The following is a 21,248-nucleotide window of genomic DNA, read 5'->3' as shown; positions in this document are numbered from 1 at the left end:
TAGCCATATAAATAAGAAGAAAACAAAGAAAGAAGTGGGACCGCTAAACTCTGAGGATGGAGTGGTGGTTAAGGATAATCTAGGCATGGCCCAATATCTAAACAAATACTTTGCCTCAGTCTTTAATGAGGCTAATGAGGAGCTTAGGGATAATGAGTAGGGCGACAAATGGGAATGAGGATATGGAGGTAGATATTACCACATCCGAGGTAGAAACCAAACTCGGACAGCTTAATGGGACTAAATCGGGGGGCCCAGATAATCTTCATCCAAGAATATTAAAGGAACTGGCATTGTAAGCCCATTAGCAAAAAATTTTAATGAATCTGTAAACTCAGGGGTTGTACCATACAACTGGAGAATTGCTAATATAGTTCCTATTTTTAAGAAAGGAAAAAAATGTGATCCGGGTAACTACAGGCCTGTTTGACATCTGTAGTATGCAAGGTCTTGGAAAAAATTTTGAAGGAAAAAGTAGTTAAGGACATTGAGGTCAATGGTAATTGGGACAAAATACAACATGGTTTTACAAAAGGTAGATCGTGCCAAACCAACCTGATCTCCTTCTTTGAGAAAGTAACAGATTTTTTAGACAAAGGAAACGCAGTGGATCTAATTTACCTCGATTTCAGTAAGGCATCTGATATGGTTGCACATGGGGAATTATAAGGTAAATTGGAAAAGATGGGGATCAATATGAAAGTTGAAAGGTGGATAAGGAACTGGTTAAAGGGGAGACTACAGCGGGTTATACTGAAAGGTGAACTGTCAGGATGGAAGGAGATTACTAGTGGAGTTCCTCAGGGATCAATTCTGGGACCAATCTTATTTCATCTTTTTATTACTGACCTTGGCACAAAAAGCGGGAATGTGCTAATAAAGTTTGCGGATGACACGAAGCTGGGAGGTATTGCCAATATAGAGAAGGACCGGGATATCCTACAGGAAGATCTGGATGACCTTGTAAACTGGAGTAATAGTAATAGGATGAAATTTAATAGTGAGAAGTGCAAGGTCATGCATTTAGGGATTAATAACAAGAATTTTTGTTATAAACTGGGGATGCATCAGTTGGAACTAACAGAGGAGGAGGAGGACCTCGGAGTATTGGTTGACCACAGGATGACTATGAGCCGCCAATGTGATAAGGCCATGAAAAAAGCTAATGCGGTCTTGGGATCCATCAGGCGAGGTATTTCCAGTAGAGATAAGGAGGTGTTAGTACCATTATACAAGGCACTGGTGAGACCTCACCTGGAATACTGTGTGCAGTTCTGGTCTCCCATGTTTAAGAAGGATGAATTCAAACTGGAACAGGTACAGAGAAGGGCTACTAGGATGACCCGAGGAATGGAAAACTTGTCTTATGAAAGGAGACTCAAAGAGCTTGGCTTGTTTAGCCTAACCAAAAGAAGACTGAGGGGAGATATGATTGCTATCTATAAATATATCAAAGGGATAAATACCAGGGAGGGAGAGGAATTATTTAAGCTCAGTACCAATGTGAACACAAGAACAAATGGATATAAACTGGCCATCAGGAAGTTTAGACTTGAAATTAGACGAAGGTTTCTAACCATCAGAGGAGTGAAGTTCTGGAACAGCCTTCCAAGGGAAGCAGTTGGGGCAAAAGACATATCTGGCTTCAAGACTAAGCTTGATAAGTTTATGGAGGGGATGGTATGATGGGATAGCCTAATTTTGGCAATTAATTGATTTTTGACTATTAGCGGTAGATATGCCCAATGGCCTGTGATGGGATGTTAGATGGGGTGGGATCTGAGTTACTACAGAGAATTCTTTCCTGGGTGTCTGGCTGGTGAGTCTTCCCCACATGCTCAGGGTTTAGCTGATCACCATATTTGGGGTTGGGAAGGAATTTTCCTCCAGGGCAGATTGGCAGGGGCCCTGGAGGTTTTTCACCTTCCTCTGCAGCATGGGACATGGGTCAGTTGCTGTAGGATTCTCTGCACCTTGAAGTCTTTAAACCACGATTTGAAGACTTCAATAGCTCTGACATAGGTTAGAGGTTTGTTACAGGAGTGGGTGGGTGAGATTCTGTGGCCTGCGTTGTGCAGGAGATCAGACTAGATGATCATAATTGTCCCTTCTGACCTTAAAGTCTATGATTCTATGACAGGTTTCAGAGTAGTAGCCATGTTAGTCTGTATCCGCAAAAAGAACAGGAGGACGTGTGGCACCTTAGAGACTAACCAATTTATTTAAGCATAAGCTTTCGTGAGCTACAGCATCCAATGAAGTGAGCTGTAGCTCACGAAAGCTTATGCTCAAATAAATTGGTTAGTCTCTAAGGTGCCACTAGTACTCCTTTTCTTTTTATGATTCTATGAGTTTATTAGTAAATGGATCTTACCTCCATGAAGGAGTGGGGTTCCTCCCATGTAAGCCTCTCTGAGACCCAGCACTGCTTGGTTTGGTAGGATGAGGTGACCTGCCCAGGGGTGGCAGGTTTGTATAATTTGTATGATTTTTGGTGGTGCCCAGAACAGGTCTAAGGCTCTGGGAAGGAGTTTGGTTGCGGGAGTGGGTTTGGGGTGCAGGCTCTGGGATTGAGCTTGGGTGCTGGGTGCAGGCTCTGGGCTGGGACAGAGTGTTGGGGTGCAGCAGGCAGGCTGCCCTGGGGCTGGGGACCAGAGAGGACTCCCACCAGCCCTCTCTCCGCTGGCAGCAGCAACCTCTGGGGGGGGGCCCTTCCAGCACAACACTCACCCAAGCCCCCCAGGCTGCTTCTCAGGAGCTCCAGCCAGAATACCTACCCCGCCCTGGAGTCGACTTGGGGGGGTGGGGTGGGCTGCCATGTCCCCCCTCCCTCCACCGGTGCAGCAGCTGCCTCAGCCTGCCCCTGGAGCCGCTCCCTTGTAGCTGGCAGCGGCCAGTGAGGGAGTGCAGCCCATTGCTCAGGGCAGGCAGGGACGCTCGGGAAGGAGGTGCATGGAGGCAGCGGCCGGGGGACGCTCCAGGGGAGGAACGCGGGGGTGGCAGACAGGGCCGGGAAGAGACCCAGCACCAAACACTGGTGGAGCCAGGCCCCCTGGGCCCTGAATTTGCTGAAGCCAGGCACCACAGGCCCATACAACTCGCAGCCCCTGGATCTGTCCCCAGTGCTCCCTGAGGTGGTTCAGCTGCAGGCTGCGCCCGTCTGGGAGGCTGTGACAGATCCCAGGGCCTGGAAGACAGCTGGGGAGGAGGATCTGAGACCTTGGCTCAAGTGCCAGATGATGCAGAGTTGGCGCATCACGTTGGCCGTGACGTCCTCCTGCTGCAAGGGAACGAGAACCTGTCAGAGACTCAGATGCTCCCAGGAATCAGGGGGGATTAACGGCACCTGGAACCAGCAGCATTTCCACCCAGCCCCTGCCCACCTCTGAGGGATGGATTCACCCTCCTGACCCCAGGATGGAGTCTTGTCCCCTGTAGTGACCTCCAGTGCCAACCCTGCTCCTTGTCGGGTGAGGGTGTAAAGGGTCGGTGGTCATTCGGTGTCGGGTGTCCCCTCACCTCCCCCTCAGTGCCTCTGACAGCTGTTCCATCTCCAACCCACCTGGGGACACAGCTCAAGTTTTCAGGGCAGGGAGGGGACTTTAGCAGGTGGGACAGAAGGGATGCTGGCAGCAGTGAAGTGGGTTGCGGGGAGGTTGACCTTTCCCCAAGTCACCCCAGTGACTAAAGCTGAAGCCACAGGATGGCAGCCCTGGTGAATGGGGCAGAGCTGCAGCCCCTGCTGACTGAATCCTCCCGTTCTCTCTAGAGCGGGTCCAGCCCTGCCAGCAGTGGGACATGCTTCCCCCGTCCATGTGCCTCAGCCCTGCCTGGTCAGTCGCCATCACCGGTCAGTCCTTGGCCTCCCAGGCTGCCAGTAATGGGAGCAGCTCTGGATGGTCATGCGGGGGACATGGACACAGGCCACTGGGAACTGTGGGGCAGGAAAGGCTCACAGAGGGCACTTAGGGGACTCTCCTGCCCTTCCCAGGAGCAATAGTACTGTCCTGTAACCCTTCTGCCTGTCAGAGTTGGCAGCAACAAGGGCCGGGTTCAATATCTAAGGGATCCATTCCACTAACACAATGCAAAACCGGCTCGAGCCCCCACCCAGTGACCTGGGACAAATACATACCACCCCCGCTGGGCGCCTCCAAGAGGCAATACTTCTCCTCTCGCAAGCACAGAGTCTGAGTGTAGCAAAAAGCCTTTTAATAACAGAGAGAAACAATGTGGCATTATGTTGGGAAAACACCACCAACAGGATTCATAACACAGCCCATGAGCAAAAAACCCACCCCAAGCAAATTGGGGCATGTCCTTTCCCTTTGGTTCTTGAGTCCAGCAACCCAAAATCACCCAAAGTCCCAAAAGTCTCTGTCTCTGGTCAGGGCAGCCCCAGAGTTCGAAAGTTCATCTGCAGGGTTTTACCTCCCAACCTGGGTGGAGATGGGGGGGGGGGGCGCGGGTTTAAGGGGCACCTTACGTGGTCCAAAGCTGATGGCCCCATCTCTCCATGGGGCTTCGCTCTGCCAGCCACCCCCATGAGCTGCTCTAGGCATCCAACAAACCGCTCTGCTCCACAAGCTGCTCTGTTCACCATCCTGCAAACCGCAATGCTCTGCTCCACAAGCCACTCTGCTCTGCTTGCCATCCCGCAAACTGCTCCACCATATAGCCTCAGGCTCCCCCACTACTTAACACAACACTCAGTGATTTCAGCTCTTTGGTGAATTCAGCTTGTAGTAGGGGAGCCTCAGTGCTGGCACACCATTAGCCCAAAGTGAATTCAGCTCAGCAGCCTGCAATTAGACTCCTAATAGAATCAAAATTAGCTCTGATATTCCACAGTGGAGAGAGGAAAAAGTGCAATTAGCATGTAAGGCCCTCACAAGGGAGCCTATACCACCAAGTATTAATACCTATCCTCAGCTTCTCTCAATTCACAGAGAATTGGAACCCATGTCCCTTGCCTAGCGAGTGCTACTTAGTTGATGGTGAGTCCCTCCATCATAACAAAAGGCCAAGTACAGTTCCACTGTCCTTGATTCCCATAATCAGGGTAATAACAATTTATCCTTCCTGCCCCAATAACAGAGATACTGGAGATCCCACAGCAGCCAAAGTGACCATTTGGGCAACTATGGCCTCATTCTAGGCAGGGTGAGTGTGTCTATGCAAATGAGATCAGCCCCTGAAGTTCTTTTCCACAACTTGCCACACCTCACCACCAGATGTCAGGGTGGAGCTCATCCTGACTCTGCTTACATCCTCCCCCCAGCCAAGAATTTGTCATCCCAACAAATCACACTCCCTTTATACCAACTCATTGGTTTCCTCCAAAGGGCCTCAAGAAGCCCACTTTAGCTTCCACAAACCTGTGTGCTAAATGTATTGGCTCCTCACTAGTCACCCTAGGTGCATCATAAGTTAACCGTTTCACTGGTCTTATCACCCTGTCTCGTCTATTGAGACTCTCTGTTGTCAGGGTAGGGGAACATCCTCTTGAGTGACGGATGGAGAGGCTTCCCTGGAGGGTCCCTCGGCTACTGGCGTAGGCCCCTGCACTCCTAGTTCTAACGCTGGAGGGTCCAAGGTGCCCAGGACATCCTCTACCTGTCTGTCCCCATTGTCCAATAACTGTGTGTGTCATCACAGGGGGGTCTCATCAGCAGCACCGGGGTGTCAGAAATGGGCCTAAATAATTCCACCATGGGGTTTAGGGCCGAAGAGGGGAACCTCTTCTTTGGTTCAGCTGATCAAGACTGAAATCTTGTCTCCATTCCAGGATACACCAGGGTTGTGTCTTCCTCCTCAGACTCACTCTCGGATGTCCTGCATGGGGGTAGGTTAGCTGCAGGGGGCCAGCTGTCCTTGTTGGATGGTGGCTTTGGTCTCGCACCTTTATCCTGCCCAGTTGCCCTGTTTTAGCCCAGCTCATAAGGGGTACTTACTAATTCCCCCACAGGGAGCAAAAGGTTTCTATGCACTGTCTTTATTTGCCCTGGACCCTCTTCAGGTTTGATCTTGTAGACCGGCAGGTCTCCCAGCTTTTCCATCACCAGGTAAGGTATTGCCTTCCATCTGTCAGCTATCTTGTGTTTGCCAGCAATACCCAAATTTCACAGCAGGACTCTGTCCCCCGGCTGGAGCTCCTGCGAACGCACTCTAGCATCGTATCAATGTTTGTTGCGGTCTGCGTTCTTCTGAGCCGCAGCAGTAGCTAAGTAATAAGCATCCCGCAGCTTTTCTCTTAGTCGGGCTACATATTGCTGATGAGTTTCATAGCTATCTCCATCCTCTGATACACCAAAGCACAAGTCTATGGGTAATCTTGGTTCTCGCCCAAACATCAAGAGATATGGGGTGACTCCCGTAGCATCGTTCTTTGTTTCATTGTAGGCATGCACCAGAAATGCGACATGCTGGCTCCAGGTTGCCTTCTGCTCTGGTCGCAAAGTTCCCAACATATCTAATAGGGTTCGGTTTACCCTCTCTGGCTGAGGATCACCTTGTCCTAGATTTTTTAATTCCTGCTATCTTTAGCACATCCTTCAGAAGATGACTCTCAAAATCCCGCCCCTGATCAGAGTGTATCCGAGCCAGGAATCCATAGACTGAGAAATATTTGTCCCACAATACTCGAGCGATGGTGGTGGCCCTCTGATCACGTGTGGGATATGCCTGTGCATACCGTGTAAAATGGTCAGTCACTACTAGAATGTTCCCAGCATTCCTCGTCTACCTCTACAGACAAGAAATCAATGCATACCAGTTCCAAAGGTTTGGTGCTGGTGATGTTCTTGAGATATGCAGCCCTCGTGGGCAGAGTTTTCCTTTGAACACATCGAGCGCAAGTCTCCCATTTCCTGCGAACATCTTCAGCCATTCGGGGCCAATAGAACCTACTACGAATAAATTCCAGGGTCCTCTCCATCCCTAAATGCCCAAAGTCATCATGCAGGGCCCTCATGGCCAGGGCTCTGTACTCTTTTGGCAGTACTAGTTGGGCTCATTGTTTTTGTAAAGGGTCAGTGGTCATTCGGTGTAGCACTCCCTGAATCAGTTTTAGTTTGGTCCATTCTCTCAATAGTAGTTTACCCTCCGGGTTAGGTGGGACAACCGCAGCTGGGCTTCGCCCCTCCCTTTTGGCAAGTAGTGTATCACGAATGTCAATATCTTGCCGCTGGGCTTCTTTCCAGTCAGCCGCATTGAGCATGGGCAAGGGAGATTGGTCTAATGCAATATAGTTCACTGAAGCAGAGGCATGTATTCAGGGGGCAGGCCCAAAGCTTCTGCAACACATCCCTGAAGGCTCTCATGGGCCTCTGGCTCTCGGCGACTCACACTGCAAATAGCTCTCACTCCATCTGTGGGTATCACAGCAACTTCTGGAGCCTGCGGACGCCTGGACAAGGCATCTGCATCTACATTGCTACTCCCTGATCGGTATTGAATGCTGAACTCATAGCTAGCCAAGGCGGCCACCCATCTCTGCCCTATAGCATCCAGCTTAGCACTTGTTAACACATAAGTCAGTGGATTGTTGTCTGTCCATACCTGGAACTGAGCACCATACAAGTAGTCTTGAAATTTCTCAGTGATGGCCCATTTCAAGGCCAGGAATTCCAGCTTGTGGGTGGGATAGCGAGTTTCACTATCAGACAATCCTCGGCTGGCAAAGGCTACAGGTTTACATTTGCCTTCCACTTCCTGGTACAGGACGGCTCCCAGACCCTCCAAACTGGCATCAGTATGCAGGATAAATGGTTTGCTTGGGTCAGCAAAAACTAGGACTGGAGCGTGAGTTAGGCAAGTAATGATTTCTCGAAAAGCCCTTTTCACATCTCTCATCCCACCGTGGCCCAAATGGTTCGAAGGGGCCATAGTGTCTCTGCACAGGAGGCTTTGGGGACCTCCACTTTTTCTTGGTCTTAGATTTGTTCTTGCTGGACTGGTGTCCCCTGGTAAGATCATTCAGAGGCTTTACAATCGTAGCATAGTTTTTCACAAATCTGCGGTAGTAGCCACTAAATCCGAGAAAGGTCTTGAGTTCTCTGTAGTTACTTGGACATGGCCATGTAGTGAGTGCTTCTATTTTATCAGGATCAGTACTCACACCCTCTTGGGACACAATGTGACCCACATACTTCACTGAGGTTCTGCAGAACTGGCATTTGTCAATTGAAAGCTTCAGACCATAATCCTCCAACCTATTAAGCTCTTTAAGAAGTCTTTCTTCATGCTCCTCTAAGGTTCTTCCAAACACAATCAGGTCATCCAAATAAACTAACACTGTCTTAAATTCATGTCTCCCACAACTTTCTCCATGAGACATTGAAAGGTGGCAGGTGCTCCAGAAATCCCTTGGGGCATGCATTCGAACTGATAAAACCCTAATGGGCAGATGAAGGCTGTCTTCTCCTTATCTTCTTCTCCCAGAGGGATCTGGTAGTATCCACTTCGAAGATCCAACACAGAGAACCACTGGCTTCCCAGTAAACAGCCTAAGGCATCTTGCACTCAAGGCATAGTGTACTGGTCAACCACAGTACGGCTGTTTAGGGAGCAGTAGTCAATACACATCCGGATTTTCCCATTCTTTTTACCGACTACCACAATGGGTGAGGCGTATGGGCTGCGGGACTCTGTAATGATGCCATTTGCAGCCAGCTCCTGAAGATGATGTCACACATCTTCCATCTCAGAGAGAGCAATCTTCCTAGATCTCTCCCTGAAAGATTGAGAGTCATGTAGTCTGATATTGTGCTCTACTCCTTTTGCACATCCCACTCATGCAGTGAGAACACCTTGGATCTTTCACAAAGTTTCTTCCTCAGGCGATCTTTCCACTCCTCGGACACTGGTGAATCTCCAAAGTCAAACTTTGCTGGGTCTATTGTCGGAACTTGAGTTTCACACTGGGGTTTTCAATTGACTCAGGCTCAAAGACGTCTGCTATCTTTTGTCCTTGCTTCACAACAACATAACGACTCGTCTCATTAGCAATCAGTATAGTCATGCTTTCCTGGGCTTCAGCAGATAGGGTTATGATTCCACTGGGGACCAGCACTCCTTCAGGGAGCTCTCCTCCCATCGGCTGCTCTATCATTGCTAACGTCCGTTTACTGCCTTTCAGCCAGGTACTCATGACAAGCACTTCTTGCTCCGTCCTTGCAGGCACTACTAAGGGGGTTGTGCCCGCGTACTTCAGTGCCCCAAGTGGTAGCTCAGATGTGTCCCTTTTAGCGCTCTCAATTTTCCTATAGGCTTCAGCACAAAGCGTATGGATCATCAGGGTATTCAGGTATTGGTCCCCAGCACCCCTTCTGCAGTAATCTGCCAGTACCTTGAAGAGACTGGAGTTGGTACCTATCAGCACAGACACATCAGAAGTCCCTTTAGGGTCAGGGCATATTAAGACAGCTGTGTCTACCTCTTCTCTTACCCCAGCAACCTCCTCTGGGAATTCCAGGTGCACTATGACATACCCTTGATAGGGGTATTCATCCATGCTGAGGCCACACAGGCCAAGGCCAGTCAGTGGCTGTATAGGCAGGTGCCTAAGCATCTGTTGGTAGAATGACTGAAATATAATAGTCACTTGAGATCCAGTGTCAAGCACTGCTTTACACTCCACCCCTTCGATCCTCACCGTGACCTCTGCTCGAGGCCCTATCAGTCCTGTGGGGATCCCAGCTGGACAGTCTTTTCTGGGGGAATCTTCAAATCCTGCAGACCTGGGGGGTGCCCATCCCCAGACCCTCTGGCAGCTACCGGATCTCTCCCAACTGATCCTCAGCTTTGCATACACTAAGGAGGGGTTTTCTTCATTACGGCACTTGGCAGCACTGTGTCCATCCTGACCACATCGGTAGCAGAAGAATTGACCTTTCCCCCTTCGCCTGGGGGGGGATGGTGGCTCTAAGTGCGGGCTTCTCAATCGCCACAGTTTGAGGCTTCTTATTCCTGGAAGTCTTAACTCGGTCAACGGTACTTTGCAGCTCAGCTATCCAGTCTGTCAGGACCTACATTTGTTGGGCAAGTTCCTCTCTGGTGCTCACCATCAGTACACTGGCCATTTGCAGTGGTGTTGTGCTGGCTGGCTCCGATGTTTGGGCTTCCCAAAACTCACTGGCAGCCTGCCTTTCTTCCTCCTCTCTGACCTCTTTTATCAGCTGGGAGTAACTTGGGGGATGTTCCCGTCGTTCTCTTAGCTGGAGATGAAATAGAATCGGGTTCTGATACTGAGTTCCTCTTACAATTTGAGCCAGTCTGGTCTGATCCATACTGCTCAGCAGTCACTGCTCCCCTCATGACAGCTCTCTGAAGCAGTCTCTCCAGTCTCTGTATGTAGGCTGAAGCCTTCTTGCCCTTTTGCTGTCGGGAATTAAGGAACTTACAGTAGCTGTCTTCAGGGCCCTCTACGCTACCAAAGGTGTGATCAAGGGCCTCTAGGCAGTCCTTCACACTGACCCCAGGGTCAATGAGCTTCAGGGTGCGAATCACATCTAATGCTGGGCCGCCAAGGCTCTCTATGAGGCATCTTCGCTTTTCTGCATCTGGTACGGCCCACTCTTGCAGCATTTCAGTGGTATGCTCCAACCAGGGTTCAAACTCCTCCTCCCCAGCAAATAACCTTAACTTGCGACAAGAGCTTGATGCAGCATGGGACAGCACAACCTTTTCCAATGTTTGCCCCAGAGCTTTTGTCCAATCATCAGCCGAGGCTGCAGCCTCTGAGCTAGAAGCTGCTGAGCCAGGGCCCAACAAACCTGACATATTAGCCATTATACAAACAGTAATTTCCTCACAATATAAGCACAAACAAATAAAATATAAATTGTTTCCCAATGTAGTGGATCACTCAACAGGTGCTTGTGAGGGGTACTGACCCAGGGATCCCGGACGAGCCCCCAAAAATGTAACCCTTCTGCCCATCAGAGTTGGAAGCAACAAGGGCCGGGTTCAGTATCTAGGGGTTCCATTCCACTAACACAATGCAAAACCGGCTCGAGCCCCCACCCAGTGACCTGGGACAAATATATACCACCCCCGCTGGGCACCTCCAAGAGGCAATACTTCCCCTCTCGCAAGCACAGAGTCTGAGTGTAGCAAAAAGCATTTTCATAACAGAGAGAAACAATGTGGCATTATGTTGGGGAAACACCACCAACAGGATTCATAACACAGCCCATGAGCAAAAAACCCACCCCAAGCAAACTGGGGCATGTCCTTTCCCTTTGGTTCTTGAGTCCAGCAACCCAAAATCACCCAAAGTCCCAAAAGTCCAACAACGCAAAAGTCTCTGTCCCTGGTCAGGGCAGCCCCAGAGTTCGAAAGTTCATCTGCAGAGTTTTACCTCCCAACCTGGGTGGAGACTGGGGGAGGGCGTCATCAGGACACGCGGCGTTAACAGGTTGCCCAGCTCCAGGCTCCTGGGGCAGCTCACAGCAATGACAGGGGACCCTGCATTGCTCCAGCAGGGAGATCTCCTGCACCTCAGTGGCTAGAGGCATGGGGCAGAGGGTTGGAGCTGGCAGAACAAAGGTCTAGTCCCCCCAATTTAGTGATTTCTCTAGTAGCTGGGTCTGGTGTCTACAGCTCCTGGGCTTCTTCCGAGGGGAATCCAAACTACAACATGACACAGACAAGGAGACTCAGGCCCCTGTTCCCACCACACAGATGTGCCTATGAACCTTTTGTTCTGGGGGCAGCAATTCAGTTTGTGGGAGAGGGGACAAGCTCACAGTCTCTCTCATGTCAAGTCTGCAGAGCAAGTCTGTAGATGCTCTTGTAGGTCCAGGAGCCATTCCTAGGCCTCCTCCATGACTTTGTGCAGATCCCCCATTTCACCTTGGACTCCAATTCCGGAACACTGTGTTATGGGGTGTTCGAGGGTTCGGATGTTCTCACTGCAGTCGTGTGAAGGGGAGGCTTTGATTTTCTACCTGTGCATCAAGTAGTTGCAACACGGGTCAGTGACAGTGGGCTTCTTTGGAATGGTGGCTGAGGTCCAGACACTCTGCCATTCCCTGGACAGGTTCGGAGATGTGAGGTGGGCGCATGTGATCTATAGTGGTTTTGGAGCTCACTGAGTCTCCTACCCAGGTCCCAGGCTGGGGCACTCTGCTTTGTGATAAATTAAGGGGGGGGGGGCGGGGTAGCCCCCGCTTATGAACACCCAGCTGTAAAATCCCTCTTGGTGTCTGTTCTCTGCTTGCTTTACCTGTCAAGGTTAACAAGCCCACAGGTAAAAGAAAATGAGTGGGTACCTGACCAAAAGAGCCAATGGGAAGGTAGAACTTTTAAATTTGGGAAAGAAACTTTCCCTTTGTCTGTTGTTCTCTGGAGAAGGAAATACGGGGCAGCAATGGTGTGTAAGGCTTGAACCAGGTATGAAAATTCATCTTTCATAGTGTGATACAGCATAGCCAGGGGGCAGCAGGAGAGTGTTAGAAGGGAGCCTTATTCCCTGTAGAGGGAAGAAAGTTTTCTCATTTGACCCCCTTTGTATAAGATTTGGTGCCACTACAGGACCTTGGTTGCAACGATGATCTGTACGGTCCCAGATTATGTCAATAATGTCACAATAGGGAATGTTTAATTAGACACAATCAGGTTTATTTTTTATTTTGGCTTGTGGAACTCCTCTGTGCTACCCCCGATGCTTTTGTTTGCTTGTAACCTTTAAGCTGAACCCCCAAGAAAGCTATTTTGGGTGGTTAATTTTTGGAATTGCTCTTTTAAAATCTAGCAAAAGCCTAAGTTCCAGATGGATTTTCTTCCTTTTTGTTTTTTAATAAAATTTACCTTTTTAAAGAACCTGATTGGTTTTGTGTCTTAAAAGGTCTGTGCACATGTTTTTCAATTAGCTGCTGGCAAAAGCTGGGTTTCCCTTTTGTTGTTTTCTTTCTCGGCTTCCCCAAAAGAGGGGTGGAAAAGCCAAGGGGGCCTCAGGGAAAACTTCCCAAGTGAGTTTTTTCCAGGATTTGCGAGAGGCAGTTTTTCACTTGGGTGGTGGCAGCATTTACCAAGGCAAGCTCAGAGTAAAGCTGTAAACTTGGGAATTTAATACAAGCCTGGAGTGGCCAGTATTAATTTTTGGAATCCTTGTGGGCCTCCACCTTCTGCACTCGAAGTGCCAGAGTAGGGAATCAGCCTTGACATGCTTCCTGACTGGTGATCGCACTGAGCAAACCCCACCTCCTTTCTCTGCTTCTCCAGGGAGCAGGGAATCTAACAAGGGTCTGGTCAGCCAATAGTGACTCGCTGACCCAGTCCTCTCCTCTTAGACCCTTGGGTATCAGCCAGGAAGACACAGAGTGGAGGGACACCCAGAGCCATAATCCTACATTAACTCACCCACCCAGGGATTCTCCTTATGCCACTAGCAATGGATCCATGTCAGACACACAAATCATTGCAACTAGCAAGGTTCCAGCGTGGGAACTTTAGTATCAGCCTCTCCCACTGGGGGCTGGATAGGGAACTCTGAGCTGGAAATAAGGAGTGGGCTCTTTTAGGAGGCAGCCACTGCAGAGAACCCAGCCAGCCCCACTCCCTGAGCTATGTCATGCCCTGACATGGTCCTGGTGCCAGTCCCAGCATCACAGATCTTCCACCTCATGGATGGTCAGCCCTGGGAGCTAGAGAGACACACACATGTGTCATTCTAGCTGCATTCTAGTCTGTGTCCTTCCAATCCCATTGCTGGCTGCACAGAGGGCAGAGTCCTCGCTGCACGCCTGGCCCAATAGAATTGCAGGGTGTGGGGGGGGGTGGAGAAGAACAGAGAACAAGACAAAGAGAGACTTGTCTTCCAGCTGGGGTCAGTCTCAGAGAAATTGGCTGGGGTCTCATTACCCAGCTGGGTTCCTTACCGCTCTTGTGCAGCAGCAACTGGTAGAGCTGGTAAATCCCCCCCCCCGGCCCACTGGCTGATGTCCTTGGCTGGGTCACTGACGAATAGACCCAGCTGTGCCACATGGTGACCGATCCTAGGGAACTCTGCTGAATTCTAATGGAAGGGAGAAGAGAGGGGACTCCATCAGCATTTTCCTGACAGTTCCCCATCTCCCCTGGGCCAGGAGTCTCCTTCCCCTTGGCCCCTCTGCAGGAGATGCTGGGGGAGAGAAACTAGAGCTAGACCCTTAATTTTCTCCGTTGCCAAGGGAGCCTAGAGCTGCTCCACGATGCCAAGAAGGGACCCAAGGCCATGCACGAACCTGGCTGAAGCAGGGGCTGGAGCATGGTCCCCTTAAAGGCCCAGGATCACCACCAACCAGGAAAAGAAGAACTTGACTCAAGCTTAGCTCCTTCCCTGCTCTGACTCTGCCGCCCTAAGGGGAACAGTCCTAATTCACATCCCCTACAGCAGCAGATCCTACAGCCCATCGGAGCCAGCCCGCCTATGCCGGGAGTCAGGAAGCTGGGGTCAGAGGTCACTTACGTCAAACTCAGGGAGGGTGATGGTGAATCTGAGCAGGGCCGTGCTGCTCCTTATGGCCCTGGCTCTCTCCTGGGACATCCTGGACGTGATCCAGAAGTTGATGGCTGTGGGGGAAGGAGGCAGGTCAAGATCAATGAGTTGTGCCAATGAGCCCCTCCCCATCCCCAGGGGGCTGAGACATTGTGCTCAGGGGGGAATATCTGAGTCATTGATTGCAGAGCTTTAGAAGGGGATTATTGCCCCCAGGATGATACTGGTATCCCGCAGGTCACAACGTGTCATTGTCTCTCTAGATCGGGACAATGTTCGGTGTTGGGGCTGGTCCCATCCTCCCTGAAATCCTGATTCCTGAACAGCTCACCGGGAAAGAGACAGACCCCTTGCCCCTCCCCAGCTCTCAAGTCCTTGGTGGGATGAAGGGCCTGAATGTGAGCACAATCCCCGCAGAAATCTCAGGGCCCGTCGCAGAGAAGGTCTGATTTCCTGGGGTCCTCCTGTTTCTATAGGGAGGAGCCTGTGCCTCTTTTCGGCGGACCATATCCTGGATCTCACAGGGGGAAGGGAGGGTTCAGACTTTCACTCCCCGAACCAGCCAGGGGCCCTGTGGTTAGTGCTCAACAGAACCAGGCAGAGCTCTGGCTTGAAGTCCCAGCTCCTTCCTCTGTCCTTTCAAAGAGGAAGAGCCTGAGGCTGCATTGAACCAACTGCCCCAAACAGGGGCAGCTCACTGGGACCCAGCTAGGAGGACAGACTGGAAAATGGATCTTCCAGTCTCTCCTTACCAGTCCTCCTACGAGTTAAGGTAAAATTGCCCCCTGCGCCTCCTCCTTAGGCTCACCTTCAAGATGTAGTGGAGTCTGTCTGGGGACTCTGCCAGCAGGTTCCCCAGCATGGCATCCAGGAGCTCTGGCATGACCTTGTGCAGAGGCTGCAAAGCAAGAGAGAGCCATGGGTCAGACTGAGGAAAATTGGAGAGTCATCAGGCAGCTCCTCAATGAGCTCCTGTGAGACCCGAAGGAAACAAAGGAGCATGTGAGATTCGGGCCCAACTGACACTTCCCAATTCAGAGATTACACAGCCAGCACCCCACAGAGCCAGCAGGATCCCCCAACCTGCCTCCTCCACTCCTCCGATTCCTTCCTGCCCATCAAACTTGGCCCCCTCCCAGGATTCCTGCCCAGCTCGGTCCCACTCCCCTTCTTCCCTCCTCCCTGTCAAAACCCACATCCAACACCATCCCAAGTACTGAGCTGAGACCATCTGATTCCTTGTCCCCCCAGCCTCAGCAGCCCCTCCAGCCCCACGATTCCCTCACTCCCCACGAGTGACCAATCTCAAAATTTCTCCCAAACCTCAGTCCCAGCAATCCCTGCCATCAGCTGCCCCTACAGCAACACCCAGCCCCCATCCATTGGCCCGGGGAGACCCCCTGCTCTTCCCATGTCTCTCTCCTCCCTCCAGCTGCTGGGCACTGTGTCTCGCTCACCACAGTCCTCTCCACCACAGCCACCTTGCAGCAGGGCGGCTCCAGTGTGTCCTGCCCTCTCTGCTGTGCAGCAAGACACGCGGGGTGGATGGCGGGCAGGACCTGAGCTGCTGGGCCTCATCCTGCACCCACCAGGAGTGGGGTTAGGGGAGAGAGAGCCAGTTAGCCACGGACCCCCCTGCCCCAGCCACACCAGCTGCAGGGCTCAGGCCCCAGCGAGGCATATTGGGGATCCGCCCATTGTCCAAATCACCCACTACTCCGACACAAGCAGGGTCAGAACTGGGACACTGCCTATGGGGGGAGGAGACCCCCCGGCTGGTGTGTGACAAACACCCCCATCTTGGGGGGTCTCAGATCATGGAGGAGAAAGGTCCCCATTGGGGTGGTGGATCATCAGGGACAAGACCCTCTGCAGGGGGATGAGATTCTGGGAAGGGGCAGGACAATCTCGGTTTCAGCCCAGCTGGGGAATATTTGTACCTTTCCTCTGCACTGGAGCTGCTCTCAGATGATCTTGAGAGCAGCCTCCTGTGGCCATGTCTACCTATTCCTCCTCCTCCTCTGAATCCCTGTGGGTCCCTGCACCAGGGAGAGGAGGGGACAGGATGACCCCAGCTGCCACTTGGGGGAAGGAAGGGGTGTGGTGGGGACAGCAGGGTTAATGTCCTCCCTCAGGGACCCAGGACAGATCAGGCCCTGCACTCCCCCCTCTCAGGGATGCCTTCAGCCCCCAGCAGCTTCAGGAGCCCCTAGCAGATAGTCCCCCCCTCCACTGTCTTGGACTCCCTGGAAGGTGCCTGCCCCCCTGGAGCATCAGGGCCCAAATTGGAAGCAGCTCCCTCTACCCCACCCCCCCAGCTTCCCTTGCTGCTGCTGGTGTCAGTAGGGTTCACATGGCTCAGACCAGACACCTGGGCTGGGGACCCAACCCACATAGCACTGGTAGAGCGCCTGAACCCAGGGTGCTCACAGTCCTGTCCTCACCCCTGCCTGAGCTCAGCCTGGTTCCTCACCTGGCACAAAGCAGCAGCGCCCATCGGCCTCCCTGCTGCCAGAGTCCCAGGAGCTGCTGGGACTGGGACAGGGATCCTCCACCTCCTGCCCTGGGGAGGCTGGAAGGTCTTCAGTGATCGGGCACGACGATGCCTCCTGCTGGAAATCGGGGCTTGGCTCCTGGGGCTGGTGCTTCCCACACAAGAAGCCCCAGAGCCACCCTGCCCAGCTCCCCTCCTGGGCGGAGTCCCACCTGCCCAGCCGCATCCTGGGCCAGCTCCACTGGGCCCTGAGCTGCCTGCACCGTGAGCGGGTTTCCTCTGCCAGAAGGCCGGGCACTTCCACCTCCTGGCCTGGCCGGGAGCTCGTTCCCCACCAGCGGGGATGGAGGGGCCCCTCTGCTCCTGGGGAAAATGGCAGCTGCTTCCCTCAGGCTCTGGGGCCACCTGCAGAGCCTGCTTCCTGAACACCCTCAGGATCCTGGCCATCCTGGACCCGAGCGGGGAGCAGGCGTGAGTCTGGGGTCAAGGCAGCCTCTCACTAATGGCCCTTTTTGGTCCCTCCCCATCCCTGCCCCAGCCAGAGCAGCTCCTCCTCCCCCCACAGGGGTGCAGGGAATGCAAGCTACACACACGGGCAGGAGTTCATTGCACGATCTGCTCCCAACGTTCCCCCTCATCATCCCTGGTGCTGCAATGCCCGGGGAGTCACCTCCTTTTAGAGCAGTGGGGTCAGTCACAAAGACCATCCATCACTTTGGACAAGCAGACCCCTCTTGCCGTCCCAGGCTATTATCCTGCCCAGGCTAGAGAAGGACCAGATCCCAGGAGTCCGGACTTCTCCAGGAAACCATTCCCAAAGTCAAGGTCACAAAGTCCCTAGGCATAGGAAGCCCAGGACCCCCTCGTTTCCCATTGATTCCCATGCTCAGCTGCTCACAGGGTCTGGCCCAGCTCAGAGACTGTCAGCCTGGGGAGCAGTCTCCCACAAGGGAAGGGCTGGGCACCCCATGGCTGGAACATTTCCAAACACACTGGAGATGGCTCTGGAGAAGCCCCTGCTCGGTCTGAAGGCGAGGGGCTCCTGGGGGCTGTTTGCAAATCCAATCTCCTTTGGGAGAGATTCTCTCCCCCTGTTTCTGCCTCTCCCCAGACAGACAGGGGACGCCACCGAGGAACCCTAATGCCACTCACTTGCTCTAGGTGATGGAGAGATGGATGGCAGATGTTCAGGGTTGCCAGCTGTCCTCTGCTCACCCTCCTCTGCACTCCCCAAGCCCAAGGCAGGCTGGAGAGGGTGGTGACCTGAAGAGTTATCCTGCCCAGCCAGCAGGCAGGGTGATGACACTGGGCGATCAACTGGCTGTGAAAAGAAGAGTCTGTCTTATTGCCACGGGACGGAGAAACTTGGCCAGCAGCAGGGGGTGCAGAACACTGCCCTCATGCGGGGGTGACAGTGCCTCCCAGCTCCTGCCATCCTGCCACTTTACACACCTGCATGAAGCCTCCCACCCCCCTGGGCTGTGGGGACTGGGACCCCAACCCTACTGATGGGAAACAGGCCTTGGGAGGGGAAGCTCCTGGCTCAGGGTCACCACATGTGTCAGAGCCAAGAATGGGACCCAGCAGTCCTTACTTCCAGGCCCCTTCACTAGCCACTGCTGCACACTGCCTCCCACAGCTGGCAATTACAACCAGGCCCTCATGTCCGGTTCCCCCTGCCTTTGAGAGGGACAGTGCTTTGCTGCAGTGACCGGACCAGGGCATTGGGAGGCAGGACTCCTGGGTTCCATTGCTGGTTTTCCTACTGACCTGTGGGACTTTGGGCAAATTGCTTCCCCTCTCTATGGCTCAGTGGGACTCACATCCCTGGATGGGCTTTAAAAAAAGACAATGGTTAAAATTTGGCTCCGACCATTTCTTGTTTTCATTTTAGCAAAATTTAGAATTCCTTGGTGCTCAACACCTTGAAACATCCCAATCTCCTTCGCAGAGGGCTTTAACGCCCCTTATCTCACCCAGGCTCACCACTGCCCGGAGTTAGAGAATTGTCCCTCTTCCCATTGGACAGATGGGATCCTGAGGTACAGAGAAGGGAGGTGACCTACCCAAGGTCCCCCACACAAGGCGGTGGCAGAGCCAGAAAGAGAAGCCACCAGTCCTGACTCCTGTTCTAACTAACAGACAACAAACCCCCAAGAGGCAGGGAGAGAGCCCAGTAATCCAGATGCGGGGAAAATTTTCATGGAAACAGTTTTCTGTCAGAAAAGCCAATTGAGGCTAAACTGGTTTGTTTCTTGAAATCATAACAAGTTGGAAGAAAATTTTTTGCAAAAATATGTAGTTGCAAAACAAAAGCATCCCCTGTTTGTCACAGTGTGTTAAATTGTCTCGTCGTACCCAAAGAGGAGACACTGTGATCTAGAAAATTAGATGAGGTGCGTCAGTCTGAGCTAAGTAGCTGCTGCTCTTAGCAATTTCAAAATAATAAAATACAAATAAAATAGAATCTTTCAGCTATTCTATTATGTCATAATCTGATACAACTCAATGTGATAAAACACCTCATATTCTGCACTGTGACTAGTGACACTCTCCAGTGGATCCCCATCCTCCACCCCCTGTGAGGTAGGGAGGAGAGGATTGTTACCCCTACCTGACAGCGGGAGAAACCAAGGCTGAGTAAGGAAAATTGACTTGTCTTAGGTCATACAGCCAGTGAGTACCAGAGTTGGGAACAGGACCCAGGAGTTCTGACTTTCAAACTAACCATCACATCTTGACTTTCATACATTGAATGATGAGAAGAAAGTGCTCTCAAATGAGTTATAGACCAACAACGGTTCATAGTAATTATTCAGCAAGTATTGTAGGTGAACTCAAATGGTAGAGAGAATCATGAACTGCTCAGAGACAATGATTGGAGAAAAGAATGAAAATTAGTCAAACATATCATTGGTTATGACTTATTTGCTTGGTCTAAAAAGAGAACAACAAGGACCTGTCTCCTCCATGTCAATAGCCCCCTGCTCAGCCAATCAGGGATAGCTCAGTGGTTTGAGCTTTGGCCTGCTAAACCTAGGGTTGTGAGTTCAATCCTTGAGGGGGCCATTTAGGGATATGGGGCAAAAATTGGGGATTGGTCCTGCTTTGAGCAGAGGGTTGGACTAGATGACCTCCTGAGGTCCCTTCCAACCCTGATATTCTATGATTCTATGATTGAGACTTTAAGGGTCAGGAAGCTGAGGGTTCCAAATAGCTCAAAGAATGTCCCAGGTCATTGGAGGGGATCTCTCAGAGCCAGCCACACCTCTTTGTGAGTTGGAGAGGACACCCCCCCATACACCCCTTCCTGGTGGTGGGAGAGAAGCAGGAGAAAAGAACAAAAGAAGCAAGAAAAGAAGAGAAAGGCGGGCAGGACAGAGGACAAGGGAAAACTAAAAGGAGAAACCCCAATGTCCTCAGTGATTCTAAGGGACAAAGTCCTAGGTGGGGAATAAAATTCTGCCACCTCAGTCTAGTGTTTTCCATGCCTAGAATTCAGCTGGCATGAGACGGATCACACTAAACAGGTTCCAAACCTCTCGGAGGCTCTTACCTTCTAAACAGAGACATCTGTTTTCTAGTAAAATCAGTAAAAGGAAAGGAGAAAACGTCAAAGAGTTTCCTCCTCACGCTCACGTACGTGAAAGTGAATTCTCTCTCTGGCCTCAAGGAGAGACCTCGAGAAGGAGACTTGCTGCGGCAGAGCCACAGGGGTCTCTGAGGTTGCCCCTGTCCTGCACCCCTGTCCTGCCTGGCTGATGTCAGGGTCTCGTGTGAGGTCATCACCTCCCCACCACCTTTGACCAATAGGCTGAGGTCCTGCCAAAGGCCCTTGTGATGTCACTGCCACACCCACCCCTCCCCTGCAGGGCTGATGTCCTGCCCCTGGCCAGCCCGTTTGGATGTTTGAGCTGCTCCCACTGGATCACCCCCCTCAATGACTGTTCATTCTGGGGATCAAGCAGGCTACACAGTAAAACATCAGAGGCTGCTCCCCAGGCCACACTCAGTTTTCATATATTCGTCAACCTTATTGCCAGAAGGGACCATTACAGCATCTAATCTGACCCCTGCATATCCTAGGCCTCCTGTATGTCAGACTAGCTGTTTTCTTGACTAAAGCATCTTCCAGAAAGGCATGTAGTCTTCATTAGGAGACACCAGGAGATGGTGGGGAATTCATCAGTTCTCTTGGTAGTTTGTTCCAATGATGAATCACCCACTTACAAATCTGGATCTTATTCTAATGAGAATTTTTCTTATTTCTGC

Source organism: Eretmochelys imbricata, chromosome 12 (genome assembly GCF_965152235.1).
Source record: "Eretmochelys imbricata isolate rEreImb1 chromosome 12, rEreImb1.hap1, whole genome shotgun sequence".
Classification (NCBI taxonomy): domain Eukaryota; kingdom Metazoa; phylum Chordata; order Testudines; family Cheloniidae; genus Eretmochelys; species Eretmochelys imbricata.
This window is presented reverse-complemented; position numbering follows the sequence as displayed.